Source organism: Phoenix dactylifera, chromosome 14, assembly GCF_009389715.1.
Source record: "Phoenix dactylifera cultivar Barhee BC4 chromosome 14, palm_55x_up_171113_PBpolish2nd_filt_p, whole genome shotgun sequence".
NCBI lineage: Eukaryota > Viridiplantae > Streptophyta > Magnoliopsida > Arecales > Arecaceae > Phoenix > Phoenix dactylifera.
Window position 1 is genome coordinate 16,986,572 of NC_052405.1, and position 17,885 is coordinate 17,004,456.

At 36.5% G+C, this 17,885-nt stretch overlaps 1 long non-coding RNA gene across 7 annotated transcripts; it reads left to right on the top strand.

Moving 5' to 3' along the window:
- The first annotated feature begins 603 nt into the window (after positions 1–603).
- LOC103709947 lies at positions 604–12,077 on the top strand. 7 transcript variants are annotated; one of them, XR_001879622.3, is made up of 6 exons: positions 604–812; positions 2,163–2,277; positions 7,288–7,385; positions 8,634–8,722; positions 11,063–11,242; positions 11,332–12,077. It is a non-coding gene; the product is annotated as an uncharacterized LOC103709947 (long non-coding RNA). The 7 variants fall into 7 exon arrangements; XR_001879623.3 differs by having other exon boundaries at positions 606–812; positions 2,163–2,254; XR_005514934.1 differs by lacking the exon at positions 2,163–2,277 and having other exon boundaries at positions 610–812; positions 8,631–8,722.
- The last annotated feature ends 5,808 nt before the right edge of the window (positions 12,078–17,885 follow it).

The following is a 17,885-nucleotide window of genomic DNA, read 5'->3' on the forward strand; positions in this document are numbered from 1 at the left end:
CGTCGGCGACAACATAGACATCGTAGCCAGACTTGGCAGGGCAAAGACCGTGATTGAAGCAGATCACATTACTAGATTTGTTGAGGTGGAGGATCCTGTCCACCCACTAGGAGAGGGCTTGGGAGGAAGAGAAGAAAAGGTTTAGAGCTTTTCTTAGAGAAAGAATTGGAGTGTTGAGGCTTTGGAGATGGACCAGACCTGGAGGCCAACAATGGCAGGCTTGGCTTGAAGTGGGGGTGGGCACTCCTCCCTCCCAAATCTGTACAAGACACGAAAAAATACAAACATGATGCGTTATATTATGCTAAATTTTTTTTGTGTATAAAGTTTTTATTCTATTAAAAAATCAAAAATATTTAAATATTAGTTATAAAATTTTAGGAGTTAAAATGTAAATGTGAAAAAGATAAATCTCATCATCGAAGTGGTAGCACGGTTGGAACGGGGCTAAGGTTTCACCGGTGGAGTTGCTATCTAGTTTGTCGGTACTTAGGTAGTATTACATGGGTGGAAGAAGGCTCCGTGAAAATTGCTGCATGGGTGAGGTTCTTCTCATCCCTCTCTATTCTTTCCTTAACAAAATAAAAAAATTTGACAACCCATCTATGACATGTTGACAAGTTAATCTCGTTCTTATGACCGCTTCGGCGACATCGTCACGGCACGCTATATGTATCCAGCCCGGTCCTCCCTTCGAAACACAGGCTTCTGCTTCCGGTCAGCTCCGCGCCGCCGAGGGCGTCTCAGCCACCAGGATCCCGCGAGTCTCCGGTGGTCACGATCGACTTTTCTTACCTCCAGCGGCCCCACGGGTGAGGATCTTCTCTCTCTTCCTGGTTTCTTCTTGCCCTCCTTCCCTTGCTTCTCTTCCCCCTTCTCCTTCTTTCTTTCCTCCTTTGCTTCGCCGTGGTAGGACCCGAAGCCACGCTTCATCCTGGGCCTCGGGAGAGGTGGCAGCATGGCGTCGCTAGGGTTCGCGTTAGGGTTCGCTAGGTTTTTTCATATTTTCATTCATTAGTCGCCTGCTTTGCCTGTTCTACATGCTTGAACTGAACCATTTCATGGTATCAAATAGTTAATTTTGTAATATTATTGCAGCTGGGTTTTATCGGAAAGAGTCAAATCATGTTATGACTTTTTGTGGCAACAAGTTGCTGAAATTTAGGTCTGAAACAGAAATTCAACGCATCATTTCTGGTTATAGTATTGTGTTAGTGCTCGAGTTGATTAAATTTTGATGCTTATATGTAGGTGATGTGTGTTAATAAACATTCTTGGGAATAAACATGACCTATTTTGTGAGGTCATATATACCTGAAACACAAAGAACATTTAACATGGCAGTATAATAATCTATTTCATTTGTGGTTGAAAATGGTTGACTAAAGTTTTTAGCGAGATAAAACATTCAGGCAACTGGGTAGTGGGCGTTGATATCAGGTCTAAGCCTGACTGGATTGAGTTTCTGAGGCAAAGGTTTTTTGTTTTCCGTGTTGATGATCCGGGTCTGTGACAAGACTACAGGGGCCAAACTGTACTGTCCTAATGTTTCAGGTCAGGGACAAGTTTAACTCCATGTCAGTTTGAACTGAATGTTCAATTTATGACTTCATTCAACTTGTGCATAATTTTGTTTGCATGTGAATTGGCAGGTTGTGTCAAACCAAGTAGAGAAATGTTGTTGGTGATCATGAAAGAACAAGATTAGAAACCTAGAATGGAGGTCAATGATAAGCACCTCAAATTTGAGCATCACTTATCCAATATTGATATGCTGGCAACAAAGAAGATCGTTATTGTTTGGATGATAAATATTTCAGTACCTACATTTGCTTACAAAAGAACATGCAGCTCCTCTGGATAATAGTTTAGGAGATTAGGTGTTATTTCCATTTACCGGAAATAGGATAACCTTGATTTTATTTGTTTATAAAGCTAGAACCTTGATTATATGTTATAATCAGCATGTATCATATTCCAGTTTTTTGTGAATGCATATCAGCACGTGGACCCCATTTATGTTGCTAGGCTATTTTTTTCCTAGTATATGCATTGTTGAGCTGTTTGTTTAGGTTTATGCACATAAGATGGATGGCAGTACTAATATGTGTTTGTGAGTTAATCTTGTCTTCTAATTTTTATTCTTTGATTTTTTTAATCAGATGACAGATTAACAATTCTTAATTTAGAATGAAACTATGAGAATGTGAATGGCATGGTTGAGATGATGAGCGGCAATGCTACGTCGTGGACAGTTGAGGATGCAGAAAGTTTTATGTGCTGTATTTATAGAAATTTTTAATTTATGTTTTGTTTTTTATTTTAATGATATGATGCATCATGTTGTTTGTAGATTAACAGTGTTGGACATTTTGTAAAAAAGTTTGTGTGCAATTTCTTTTTATATATTTACACTTACTCAATCACAATCATCTATCCTTTTTCCAAGTAGTTGGGGTCAGCTTTATGAATATATTTACATTCGTTGAACATGTTTATCTTTTTTTTGTTTTTATATATTAAAAAAGGCTTTATGGTTTCTTTATTGAACAAAGCTTGATCGAAAGAAAAGGCACGTTATTTTTTTTATAAAATAGGAAACTTGATAATAGTACTAAAAACAACCTCTTTTGTTTAAACATATACAAAGGAATGAATTCTCACTTCAGCTCACCATGCTAATGTCATAGCCAACTAGAAGCTATATACTCTTGCCCTTTTGCTTCCTTCCCCATCTTTGGGTTGCTATAGGAAGGTTACAGCAAGGCTGAAGTTTACTTTCTATGAATCATGTTTTTTGCTAGTGGCATAACCATTGCCTTAAGACCTCGCTTGTGCTTTAATGAGTAGCACAAGGCTCACGAACAGCTGTGTTACACTCCATAAGTTCGAAAGATGTCCTCCATCAAGGAACGAGACAGAAGTTGCTCTATTCTAGAGTTGCTTCCAACATGTATGAAGGGAACACTGATAATGAAAGATGCTATCTGACAGGTGCATTTGGCAATAGAAAGGGCCTCGATGATTAATCTTATCAAAGAAAGATTACTCCAAGATATTATTTAAAGCCTCAATGATCAGCGTCAATGAAGGACTATGCTAACATTTCATGTGGTATATTATTGTTGCCAGCTGTTATAAATATGTTAGCTGGTTTTAGCCACTAAATTTTTGTGAAAATATTGGAATCACATTTATTCACCTTATGATGTGATATCATCAATATGCAGATGGCAAAGCAGGATTATGTATTGGAATCTAGGAGTCCTCCATTAGTCACACTACTTCCAATTGATGTTTGCAGGTTGAGTACTCACAGGGGCTGATAGATTTTGACCCATATTTGTGGTGCCATTTGCATCTTGATGCAATCACATCAGGTCATAAACTAGATAGTTTCTGAAAGATAGTAGATGAGATACTACAAGAACTGTAATATTAGCGCCAAACTATTTATCACCGGGACACTTTGAGCATCTTTAGTGAGAATAAAAAAGGCAGGAGCTGAAGGATGAGAGTCTAATATATGACTCATGTGTTTTGTTCTCCTTGAATAAACATACTTATTTGCAGATGTATATATAATAAATGGAGGTGTGTGTTTATATGTATATAGTTCTCATCCATTTCATAGCTTGAACTACCTTTAACAATTGGCTTGCCTATCAACCTAACATTAACCCAATGTTGGCTGTTTTGAATTTAGTACATTATAGGAGTTTTAAGATCTGAAGAAGTTATGGAGGAAGTAATGGTAAATCAATTTAGATGACATGGTCATGTATAAAGAAGATTTGAAGGGGCTATATGAAGAAGGGCTTATTTCAAGTTTGTTGAAGTTGCTGGAAGAGGCTGGGAAACCAAAGATTACATGGATAAAAGTAGTAAGAAGAGAAAAAAAGTAAACCATAAGCAATGCTAAAGGTAGCTGAAGCTAGGAATGCTAGGCGAATGAGGATCCATAAGACTATGCCAAATAGTTGGTGAATGGCTTGATGGTTATGGTTGTATTATATATTGTATTGTATTATATATTTGTATGCATAGATTCATATAAGGAAATATAAAATGTTTTGAATTATAGGAATGTGGAGGAATGAACATGTCAATTTCAAGGGAAAAAGAATGAGATCATCGCAGACTTTGTGCTCGGTGATTATTATTATTTTTGTTAACCTCAACCACTTCACCTAGATTCTCATAATCTGTATGCTAAAGAGAGGCCCCATCCATGTTTCTTTCAAAGCTTCAATATTGAATGTTTACCATGGTTTAGATTTTAGAGTGACAATTAAGATAATAAATGCTATGAATGCTACCATCTCAGTATGTTATGCTAAGTAATCTCATGGGACATATATATGGAAATGATTCTTTCAATATCTCATGTAAACCATGAGATTTCAAATGGAGGATGCTTGCCTAATTTTATGGAGATGTAGTTAATTAGGGGACTTATCTAACTAAAGGCAATAACATGGAGGTGATGACTAACACTTTAGGAAGTTTAGTAGTTGTGATGTCTGAGGAGCCCAATAACTCCACTATATAAATAGTCAAACCAACCCCATGCTAGCCCTCTATGGAATTGTGGGGATCCATATGAACTTAACCAAAATGGAGGACCTTTCTAAAGAACCATTACTTGGTAATTGACCCTTCAATGAGGAAAAGTAAAGGCCTAAACTGACATTTCTAGCAAGATTGATACTTTTAGCTGTTGTGCCTCTGAGAGACCAACCAAAGAGGAAAAATGAGTCTATTAGAAAAATCATAGGCTTAATATCGTGCTTCGTGTTGAAATTTGATGTTCATGTGGTTAGGCTAAGCTAAGTCAAGGGTTTGAGACCGCTGCTGAGTTGAACAATTTGGTCTGAATTTTAATCAAGCAACCAAGTAATGGCTATCATGTACATGGAGTCTCCAAAACCATATACTATGTTAATTTGTTTGATTACTTTTATCTCAATGACACCTTCTGGAATGATATTGAAGGCTTGTCAAAAAAAAAACCTCAATGGTGTCATTATTGTAATGGAAAACCAAGATGCACTTTGTGTAAGAAATAACCAATAGTCATAATTTTCTAAAGTTGGCTGGCAAGAATCTTATTCTTTTATTAATTGATGTTGATATTATAAGTTAATCCTATTACATCTAATGTTTTAAACATTGTGGGATTGGGCTATCCCGATTTTTTTGTGGAATGGACCGTGTATCAATGTTGGATGGTTGATGTTCTGTCTTGTCCTAGTCAATTTCTTGACTCGTCTTGTACCATCATTCGGGACAGCTCTGTCCCAACATTTGTGATGGTGGGACACCTTGTCATCTCACTGGTATTTAGAAACCTTGATTTAATTTAGTTTTAGATATGGAACAATGCATGCTTGGAAAGTCCCAATATTGTTTTGTGAATCTACCATAATTTTAGCACTTCCATATATGCACATGTTGGTGCAACTGAAATCCGTCTCTATAACCATGCACTTGGTGTTTGTAATTGGGTCCTCATCCACTAGATCATATTGGAGGTTCAAATTTGAAAAAAATTGATTCCACTTTTATGTGGTCTTTATTCAAATCCACTACTATCATGCACATAGTCAGCATGTTTTTTTAGGTAAAAAAATGCTGCCTAGGGCATGCTGGGTGGGAGCAAAGGGACAAGGAAAGAAAAAAATTTAGTTATTCCGGGCTCCTCATAATGATGTGGGCCCTGCAAGTTTTTTTTTCTCCCAAAATTGTTATTGGAGTTATAGAGAGTCACTCCTAAAGTCCGGCCTTATGTAGCCAACTTTAGGAGTTGCTATTATACAGTAGCAGGTATGTGGCTCTTCCTGGCTTTGTGCTTTCTACAAAGGCAAAAATCTGTTCCACAGCGTTTGAAGTTGGAATAAAATTAGGATGCTTGATTTATACATAACATATTCTGAAGAAAGTTCTATTTTATTGATTTAAGTAGAGTATGAATAACAAATGGTGATTTTAAGCTAATAACCACAGTTTCATAGTAATGGATATGATAACATTCCTCTTGAAACTATAGTTTTAGGATGTAGTCATGCAACATCACATTTGAAGGTGACCAAATTGCTTCCCTCTAACATTCCTTGAAGTTTTAGCGAAAATTCCAAAAGCAAGACTCAAACATGTCAATGTCAGATGGAACCATGCCAAAAGTAGGGTTGGTTTTTGAGTTATGGTTGAAATTATTTTATGGGGCTAGAGTTTTTCTTTTTTGTATGTATTGGTACTTGCATGTTTTGTTTTTTCAAATTTTGCTTGATTTTTTTTTAATTCTTGAGAAGCTCTTTTTTAAGGACAAACTTGGAATTTGTATGTTTCTGGAAGACTTCAGGATGTTAATGCAAGGTATGCCGAATCGAGCCGAACTGCTCGGTTCACCCCATACCGAACCGAACTGGTGGGGAATCAGATTCATTCGGCTCTAAATTTTGAAATCCCCCTGAACCGCTCCGAACCACCCCAAACTAGGCGGTTTGGAGTGGGACCGGTGCAAACTGCTTGGTTCACACCGGTTTGAATTGGTTCAAGCCCCTCACCTTTTTAAAAGGCTTGATTCATAGTCTATTAAACAAGGGTGAACCTTGTGTTGATGCATCAGGCCTAGATAAAAAAAAATTAGAAAAATAATGATTTGATCTAGGATTGTCATTTTGGGGTTCAAATTTATTTTATCAGACATTTGGATTTTCATATCATATCTTACATTGTTATCAAACAATATTATGGTACTTTTTGCTCTAAAACTTTGTGAAATATGAACTTTCACCATTTCAACATTTGGCCTAGGTAGGATCATTTCACCAATGACGATGTTACAGACCCCAATTTCTAAACAAACTAAGGAGTTTCACAATTTAATCACTATTTTGCTCATACGAATTTGATTTGTTGTAGAATTTGTGACCTATGTTAGAACCACTAGGAAGTCCATAAAGGTAACATCTTAGTATATAGTATATCCAATATGAACTTGATTCTCAAAGATATAACTCTGTCTTTACTATGAAGATGGACAATAAACCAAGTCCTAATAGGTTATGGGCCTCCTTTGAAAGAGGAAATTGGTAGGATATCTTTTAGGCAAATCTTAATGTATATTAATCTAATGTTAAACACTTAATGAAACTCTTGATTGTTCATATGTTGTTTCATCCGTTGTTTTTACTGCAAATGCTTCTATTCTAATCTTTTCGTATAAGTTATTCTATAGAATCCTCTAAGAGTTAATGACTCACACAGAAAGCCTTCATGTTTCAGCATTTGAAAGGATATTAAGAAGCAGTCCATTTAATACAAGCTACAGCTAGATCCTTCAATTTTAGCATTCAAAGGAATTGAGGTTGGCAATGCTTTAGGTATGTATTTACTAATGTGATCTTTAATGTTACTAAATCTGATCTCTCCTTGCTGCAACTTTTAAATGCTTATAGATTTTGCAGTTTCATATGATCAAAGTTTTTAATGATATATTAGAATATTTTAATATATGTCATGCATATTATGAACATGATTTTGTGCACTTCGGAGAATTGCGGGTTCCATATGAAGTCGGAAGAATATATGGAGTTGCACTTCATAGGGGTGCAGGAATATGTCTCAAGGCAACTCTTCCATTTTCTAGTAAAAGAACAGCAGATCTTTGGAGATAACCCTTGGTTGATATAATTTCATCATATATTTTTCCGTTTTCCTTGATCTTAAGCCATACATTGTCAAGCTTCAAACCGAGGTTCTAAATACTGGTATTGAATCCTGTACTATTTTTCCGTTGGAACTGTAGAGTGTAGACCAACTGTACGTACCAAATTTGAGAGCTTCGGAAAAAAAAATGAAAAATTGTTAGTATGCACTGGTATGGGCTGGTAGGGGAGTATGTACGTACTGGTATACAGGGTTTCTGCATTCAAGCACCCATATCGATGTTGGTTTTGTGTCAGAATGGTATGGTATCGGTCGTAACATCCCATTTTGGCTATATTGTATCCATTGTAAACGTTCACCATGAATTTGAATTTAAAGCAAATGAGGCTTGCTCATGTATTCATATTGCTTCGTAATAACTTGCATATTGCATTTACTCCTTTTGACCAATTTCATGCTAAGCTTAAGTGCATTTGGCTATATAGTGTGAACCACATCGCTGTGTTCATGAATAGAAGCATACCACATGCCAAATTGTAGCTGTGCATCTTCGACATAAAGAGGTGCATCGGCTTCTTCACTTGATGGATATCAATTCTATTAAATACTTAAAGATTGTGGCTTCAACCTTTTGAAAGATAAGGAGAACCTCTATATAAAGGAGGTCATTAGATTGAGCGTCATAGAGATTTTTCTCGTACTCTAAGCTGAAAATATACATGGACATCAACATTCTCTTGCTTTCCTTGTTGTTTTTTTAATCCTATCACTAAGATTTTTTTTCCTAATGCATTAGATCAATATATAATAATTAAATTCTAGGGATGTAATCGGCAAGTAGCTGACTAGAAAAATATGTAATGAAATCAAAATTTTGCCTCTTAATTTGAAGTAAGTTTTTCATATTGAAATTAACTAGTATGCTTCTATCTTTTGAACAATTTGATGCACGTGGGAAGTAGGAACATTATATTTTCGACAAAGATAGCAATCCGTCATCTTGAAGTTGCAAGTACTCAGATGGTCAACATAGTCATATCTGAGAGGGTAGGTAAGCAATCATGTTGAGAAACTTTCTAGCCCTTGTTTATTGCAATGGTCATTTAGTTTAACTAGAGATTTATTGTTGATAAATGAGCTATTTATTTTTTAAAATTTTCCTTCACATGCTTTAGTTTAAAGGGCGAGCCTTGGTGTAATAGTAAGTTTGTTCCATTTTGGCTTGGCGATCATAGTTTCGAAGTACAAAAACAGCCTTTCCCCATGTGGAGGTAAGGCTGTATATATCTAACCCTTCCTAGACCTTACAATAGTAAGAGCCCTGTGCATTGGACCACCCCCCCTTCATGTGCTTCAATTTTCTTTTCTTTTCTTTTCTTTTTCTTTTTTCTTTTAACTTTTTGTTCCTTTCAATATTCATAACAATAGCAGATTGGCTCACCTTTCCAATTTTTTTCTATTTTTATATGAGTTTTCAATATCTCCTTATGTAGTGGAGGTCTGTTGGGTTAGTTGGATCCATGGTTATATTCAAATGATAAAAAAACAGTGACCGTAAAAGTTAATGAAGTTTTCTGAACTCTCACTTTTTGCTTTAAACAAAGATGTATGCTGATGGTGTTACACTGCTTGTTTGTAGAGGACCTCAGTTAACGCTTTATTAACAGGTGTTGAGTCTTGGGCTGATCCTGTAAGGGGAAAACTCAGGGGTTATGACTAGTTTCATGTTTCTTAATTTATTTTCAAACTGAATAAATTCACCACATGATAGCTTCAACTTTAATTATTTGCCAAAAGTAACTTAGGAAGGCGCTCTGAAAAATATGCAAATAAAAACTACAAGGCCTATAAATTTTATCTGACAAGGGAAAAAATTAACTATTTGAAATAATTTTTAGTGTTTTTTTCCTGTTGTAACCAGATAATTTCAGATTTGTATCTAAATCTGACCACTATCGCTGTTTTATACTATCTAACAATTCAGAACATCATATCATGAATTGTCATCATAATTACTCGCTGCCAGTATTACTTAATGAAGAACTGTTTTACCGTATTCTCTTATTCCTGCCTCTACCAGTCACCTTGTTGCTTATAGGTGACATAGTTCGTTCATGCTGCATGATCCAGCACCATAGTACAGTATCTTCAGCAATACTTAGCTCTGTCACTGCCGAGTCATCTCCAAAGTTCTGGCTTCTTTAGCACATGATACTGATAGTTTTGACTGTAATGTTAGAGTACACTGACCTGGATATCATAATTGCATGGCTGAAAACTTTTTGTTTGAACCACTGATGAAAAAAAGAGGATAAATAGTTCTTTAGTAGGGGTCGATGCATGAAATGCTGACCATTTCTTTCTGCACCTATCATTTGACTCATTGATTTGATCTTTGAAGACTGTGCCCTCTTTTTTAAAAAGATGAAATGTAGTGCTAATTTTGCTGAAAAGCACATGCCTATGCTTGATGAAGAATCTAATGGATAGAATTGCTTGATCCATGGTCTGCCATACCGAGAGAAAACCAGTATGAAACTCAACTTCGATTCGGTATAAGCCCTGTATCACCTCGGGCTGTGCCGTATTGCTCGCATCGAGCTGTACCTCCTCGCACCAAGCCATACTGCCTCGTATATTAGCGTACTGATATGTACCAAAGTGTACTAAGGTACATCAAGATGAGTACCGACCTATACCGAACCGTACCGACCTATATCAAACCTTACCAATGTGTATTGAGGCTTACCGAGATAAAACCTGTAAAAATAGTTAGAAAACTATTTGGATACAAGATGTGTGCCATACCGTACCGACCGTACAGTGCCGAATCGTTAAAGTATCGATATGGTACCCGACATTGAGATTGCGGACCTCGGCTTTATCCTTGTTGGATCATCATGCTTGAGATTATATCGTATATTATTAAACTTTTGCATTGTCAGGAAAATCTTTGAGCTTCAATATGAGCTTCTACAAGTCACCATACCATGTTAGTTTAGTAAGCTTGCCAAATTTGATGGGTCCCTGAAGGACCATTACTAATATAAATTTAGTTGTCTCAATGGATTGCTTTCTTTTAAACTTAGTGTATTATTTTCTTCACCAAAAACTAGTGAGGATGTTCCTATGCCAAATAACTTACATATCGCTTTCTTTGGAAATAAACTGTTATATAAGAAATATGATGAGGAATATGATGAAGCATGTGGACCTTTTTCTTTCTTTTTTTTTTCTTTCGACAAGATAGCATTCTTTTATTGATTCATCTTTGTCTCCTTGATGTCCAGACTTGTTATTAGCACTCATGACTATCGAAGTTTTTGATAATCTTCCAGTCTGAGGCTGAAGGATGCAACCATGTCATTTATTTTGTTTCTTCTTTTTACAGATACTGTTAAAGAGACATTTGAGAGATCCATATATAGATCATGTGTGCAAGAAGCAAAGATTTAAAGCTAGTAGCTCATCATGAAGAACTGCAAAATTCCAATAGTAAGAAGTTGAGGCTCAGGGTCCGATACCAATAAAGCAAGACAGCAATGGAGGAGGTTGTGATCGTAGTTGGATGGTAAGAGCAAGAGATTATAGCACTCCAAACATTAGTGGTTCTTTTCTCCACCCTGATTAATCTTATATATCTTGTTTTATTCTACACAGAATAGCCTGGCTATCCATTTCTCACTTCCCATCAACAAGAACCAGATAGTAGTTTTGCTGCTGCCATTGTGATTGGGGTTTTTAAGCTGCTTTCAGACAAGGTATTGCTGAGGACCTTTTTTCAAGCCAGATGCTGGATCATATCTGGTGGAGGCATTGCTCCAGAAAACTTGTTCATATCTGGCGGAGACATTGGTGCAGGAAACTTGTTGATTGCAAGCCTCATTAAAGTGAATACATAATTTGATTTTGCTGATCCATGAAGGTGGGGAATATTCTTATTGGACCATCTGTCGAGCCCAACAAAAGCACTGGACGCCTAGAAGTTAGGCTTTTCGCCCGAGGTCCCTGGCAGCAACCTAGAGGTTATAAAAGGTGCAAAATGGAATTCTGTTGTTAATGAGATCCGTGCGAGCTCCAAACTTCAGTATGAGGATTTCAGACAACATTATGCGAATCAAATAAAAGGAAAAGGTATAACAAAGGGAAGAAGCAAATTTAAATGACACGAGCAGATAATTTATTTTCATTTTTTTATCTTCTATACTTTCAGCCCTGATTCTTTTTGTGCTTATTTTAAGAGCCTTCTCCTCTTGTATCTTTAATCTGTTTGTTGAAATGCCGTGCAACAGCTTGCTTTTGTACATCTTCAAGGTATTTAGTCACAGGAACTGAATATATCAAATGTGTTTGCTGTCTGTCACCTAATTGTTTCTTTTATGCAAACATGATGCATGCCTGTCTCATCTTTTAATTTTCACTTGGGCCTTGACATGGATGGGGTTGCTAGTGTGTAACATTTGTTTTGCTTTCTGATGTTGGTGGCCACTCGCTATGGGGATTTTTCTGGATCAGCAATTCTTTTTAATTAGCTAAAAATTCTTATGCTTTCACCAACAGAAAGAGATGTAATGAAATACTTGCAATTCAATATGCCATGTGATGAAGTACTGGACCCTATTTTGTTATCTATGATTTTCATGGAAGTTAACTGCTGCTGTTACCCTTGTTCTTTCATGTGATGAATACTTCATATAGTACAATTTTAGTTTTCAAAAATGGAATGAAATTAAAAGTAGCATTTTATTGAAATAAGTAGTAAAAAAGTACAAATATTATTATATCAGCTATTTTTTGTGTTATATGATAAATTATTATCCATTCTTATATCCTAATCGTGACATTATCAAGCTAAGGAACAACTTCCAATTTCTTTTAATAACCTCTTGTCTCAAGTCAAATTTCTCTTTTAGATGATATTTTATATCTCAACATGCTTTTACTAATCTTAGGTGTATTATTATAAGGATTCCTTGTCAACCTTCTTGCTCGGCAGTCCACTTATAATGATTATTTTTCAAAAAATAACAATTAATTAACTTTATTTTTTATTTATAATTTATTTAAACTGTGATATATTTGATCATTGACAGACATGCAGTTTTATATACAAAATAACTAGTTTTGGTACAAAAGATCCACGTGCCTTCGGTGAAGCTTTAGTTCATAATACAGTATAATAAAATAAGTCATAAGCAAGTCATGCTTGCATGAATCATTCATATTTTATAAACATAGCTTTAAGTTTATTTTTCCTTTAAAATTAAAGTAAATTCAAACCTCTCTGTAGGCAAAGGTTGCAACATGCATTGAATTTATTTAAATTTTATTAATAAAACTAGTAAATATTACATACTAAAAATAAGAAATTTTCATTATCTGTAGATATAGAAAATTCTCATTTTAGTGATGAATTCACTATCTTATTCTAATTAAGATAATAAAATAATTATTTTTCTATGGGCCTAATAATTATTTCATTAATTTAATTGCAATATTAGATACCATTTAATCCCTTAATTTTGTCTTACGACTCTGAATGTGATCCAAAATTACACATCATAATAATTTAAGATGTTGTGGCTACTTCCAAATTATCATGACGTTTTTTGTTAAAAAATGGTATCAAAATAAAGCTTTAATGGGTTAAATACTTTATATGAATTATTATAATTCATTTCATTTAGTCTCCTAATTTTGTCAAACGACTCCGAATGTGATCCAAAATTATACATCATAATAATTTAAGATATTGTGGCTACTCTCAAATTATCATGACGTTCTCTTTAAAATGGTATCAAAATAAAACTTTAATGGGATAAGTACTTTATATAAATTATTATAATTCATTTTAATTATCCCAAACAATAACTTTACATGATTTATCCTATTATAATAAAACTAATGCACTAAGTATGATAGATAATGAACTTTTGATGTCTAGTTAAAAAATCCAAAGAATAACAGCCAGATCAGCTCCAGATCGGTGGTGGTGCACTAGGCTCACTTAAGTACCAGCTTTTCTTTGGCACATAGGCCTTTTTGGCAAGCTTTTCTTAGACACCATTATTCAATGGATAATTTCACTAGATATCGTTCAATATTAATGAAGAATTCAAGGCGATTGGGCAACAAGATTTCACAATAAATATCATATTAATAACATTATTTTATCCTATCATTAACCTTGTATAATGACTTCTCTTTGAGGCCGGATCATTATATATGATGCAAGTGTTCAATTTTATGAGATGGTGATACAAGACCTTTTATTGACTAAATTAAAGTATTCAAAAATTTACGGGATGCTTTGGCTCGTCACCACAAATATGCAAAAATTTAATCATCATTATGTCTTTTCCTACATAAGATACTTTAGCTTGTCTTATGCATGTATCACCCTTAATTATGAAAATATGAACAATTTAAATAATCATGATTCATCATAACAAAGCATCTAAATTGATTATTTATACAATATAATTCATTACAGGGTCCAATACATAATTATCATTGCATTATTCTGTAATGAAACTTGAGTACAGAGACCAAATAAACATATTTGAGGATCTGTATATAATAAAAATGTAAGTTTCTGAAAGCCCTTTTGTAAAATATCGTACTATCAAGGGTTTGTTAAACATATTTAAGGACCTTTATGTAATTCAGTTTTTCTTTTGGGGATCAAATATAAATTTTGAAACCCCTCTTTCTGAATTAACATACTGTAGGGGGTTAACTATAAAAAACACAGTTCAAGCCAAACGGATTCGGGTTAAAACCTGAAATCTGTTCATCCCATCAGTATCTTTTTTTTTTTTTATTGCCCAAATGGATTTAGGTTTCGGGTCGGATGCCAAAGCCGCAACCCGAAACCCGATTCCCCTTTCATCTTCTTCCTCACGATGGAGAGGAGAAGGGGAAGGCCAAACCGGCGGCCCCCTTGCTCGTACGGTGGTAAAGGCCGCCTCCTCCCACGACTCCGACAGCCCGCGCCGGCGGCCGCTCGCCGGTGTTCTCTCCAGCCACCATATGGGAGGAAGGTATGGCAGTGGAAGCCTAAGCGCCGCCGTCCTTCCTTTTCCCTCCCTCTTTTTTTTTGTTTTATTGGGATGGTGGCGCGGCCCGTTGGAGACCCACGGCCGCGCCCGACCAGTGGCTTTCTCGGCCACCGGGAGAGGAGGCCACGGTGCCTCGGCGGTGGCCGTGGCCTTCTGTCCCCTTTTCCCCCTCCGCCCGTGGGGGCCAAGGCGGCCACGGCGGGCCATGGCTGCCCCCTCATCCCCTTTCTCTATTCTCAAAAGGGAGGGGCACGGAGTGGGTTTAGTCCCACATTGCCTAAACAAACAAATCTACCCATGCCTAAATAACATAGCATTTTTCTTTGCCAAAAACAGTATGAGCTGACAGCCGACTCTTCTTTGGTTTTTTTTTCCTCTTTAAACACTCCGACGGGGTTTAGTGGCTAGCCAAAAAAAGTTAGCCATGTTTAAATAACACGGCTTCTCTATGAAAACTAAACAATATGAGCTAAAGGTTGGCTCTGATACCACAATATAGGAATACCATGCAGCGGAATAATAATAATCAAATAAATTTTACCAACCTCCGGCCATCATTGATTAAACACCCTTGCAATTAAGCACCAACCATCTTGATTAAGCACCCACACGAGAGGAAAGAGGAAAGAGAAAGAGACCTGCGGGAGAGAGAGAAGAGGAGATCCGGAGCTTCTAACCTATGCAGGACTTGAGTGGCTTAGGTGATGCTATTTATAGAGGTAGGTTAGGAACCCGGATCCTTATCTTTAAGGCTTATCTCTAATTAGTTTCCATCCATTACGGAAACCATTTGATAAGGTAAACTCTGAATAATCTCTAATCAGATTGGATTAAGTCACTATTTAAACGAGATTGTGTTCATCTTGATGTGGGTAAACTTGATCAAGTGGGCCACATCAAGTCTCCTAAAATTAGGAGACGAGCTAACATGAGCCTCACACTGAATTCCTGCAAACCAAACCTGACCAAAGAGTATTGCTAGGGAGCATACCATTTTTTTCATGCTTATGTGAATGGCTTTTCTGCCACGTCGTGAGAACGGGCTCGCGTAACTCATGGAAATTAATGCGACCTAGGAGCATAGTTGAATATTTCGTTGCATTTGTGCTTTGGTGTGCACATGTTTGCTATGCCTCTAATCAGACAAAACATGGTGTGCCCTTGGGTTGGCTAGTGCGATGATCGGTGACCCAACATTTGTACGTCACTCAGGTGTGGACAAGTGTGAACTACTGCATGCGTGTCTTGGTTGCAGGTGATCGATATATTCTTCTCCATCTGGAACATGTGCTACACGAGAGACGAGATTTTCCTGGATGATGTGTCATGGATTCAACAAATTGGGACCGAACAGACTGGCCCAGCCTACCAATAAAGCCGGCCATGCATCCTTGATTCACAGCGCATTGAATAGCTCGTTAAGGGAGAAGGTTACAGCCTTGCAATCTTGTGGGGCTGGATGTTTACAGCTCATCCTGTACATTGATTAATTGTTGCACACTCAGTCATTGCACATCCAACGGTTACGACATGCTCTTTGGCAATGCCTTGAGGCCCGCTCTCCTGTATATGCAAGATCCAGAAGATCTCCATATATGCTTTTTCTAAAAACTTGGCACCGGATCAAGCCCGGCAACCTTCGGTGTTTCTTCTTTTTGTTTGCAGGTCGGATTCTCCCCTTTTGAGCAGACCATCTAGTTTGAGCAAATGAACTAACCAATTTTCATCAGGTCAAACTTCGGCATCATCTTCGTCAGGCCAAATTTTGGCGGTAGTAGATATATAGTCTCCTTGTTGGGAAAAGGGTCAAGAAGCAACAAGGCCACAAAATTACCTGCAAACCTTTTTACCTCTTCATGCAATTATATGGACGATCATTATAATTCACCAAGCAAAAAAAAACTCTACAACCCATATAAATAATTAACAAGTAAAATAATCAAGCAACCCATAAGTAAGAGATACACACTTTTTAACATAGAGAAAAAATTGCGGGACCTAGTCCAGTAAAAAACTTCCATCATTTAAAATTAACTGGATTAAAATGGGCACTCTTTAGTTTAACTAGAGGCTACACAAGTATCATCGATATTAAATCTTGGCTTGCACAACAATAATATTCATCATCAATAGAACAAAATTCAGCAATAAACAATAAAATAGAGGATAGGTCCTACCAAGTATGGATACTTGAAATATTTAATAGGGAAGGTTTTTCAAGGATGTAGACTATTCAATTTGTAGCTCCCAAAGCTGGAAACAACATGCTAAAATTTTATTAAAATCAGGACATAATCCGCCATCCGATCATCTAACAAAATAGAATCCTAACCTCCTTTTTTCCTCCACCGTCGGCCCTTCCCCTTCAGCTTCTTTTTCTTTCTTTTTTCTATACTTTGGGTAAACTATGCTTTTAGTCCTCTAAGTTTAGGTCGGGTTTGTAATAAGTCCCTAAACTTCAAAAAGGTCAAATTTGGTCCCTATTATTTCATGACTGTTTTAATATCATCCTTCCCCTGATTCCAACCACTCTCTCACCAAAAATTCCTGCTAGCATTAATAATCGATGATCACGTGGCTGATTGCATGGCATAAACCACTTAAATAGGTGATTATGTCGCCGATTGATGATAGCATGGCATTCTTTTTCCTTGCTGGCACCTCTGTTAGCATCTAGGTGATGACATGGTATAACATATGGAAATTTTTATTTTGAAAATGTAGCATATAGGTGATAACATGACATATAGATAATGATATGGCACATAACACATGCCACAAAGAATTTTTTTCCAAAAGGACTTCTCTGGGGTGATGGCGGCAAATTTAAGCTTCCATAGGTCATGATGATTCTACCTATGAAGGTCTTCTCTTCTTTCCAAACCTGTCTTGACGAGTCTCAAGATAGGAGGTAGAATATGAATCTCGTTTGAGGCATTTTAAGGCTTCTCAATATCAGAAATTGGATTAATAGTTTAGGCATTACTGCTTTGTATATTTCAACTTGGAAAGAATTATCAATGAAGTGGTACAACGATCTATCAACCTTCTCAATGCATGCACATGCATGCTTACATGGCATGCAGAAGATTCACCATTCGCCATAAGAGTAGGTGCATTCTTGGAGGTCAATCTTGCATAAGTAGTTTGTAT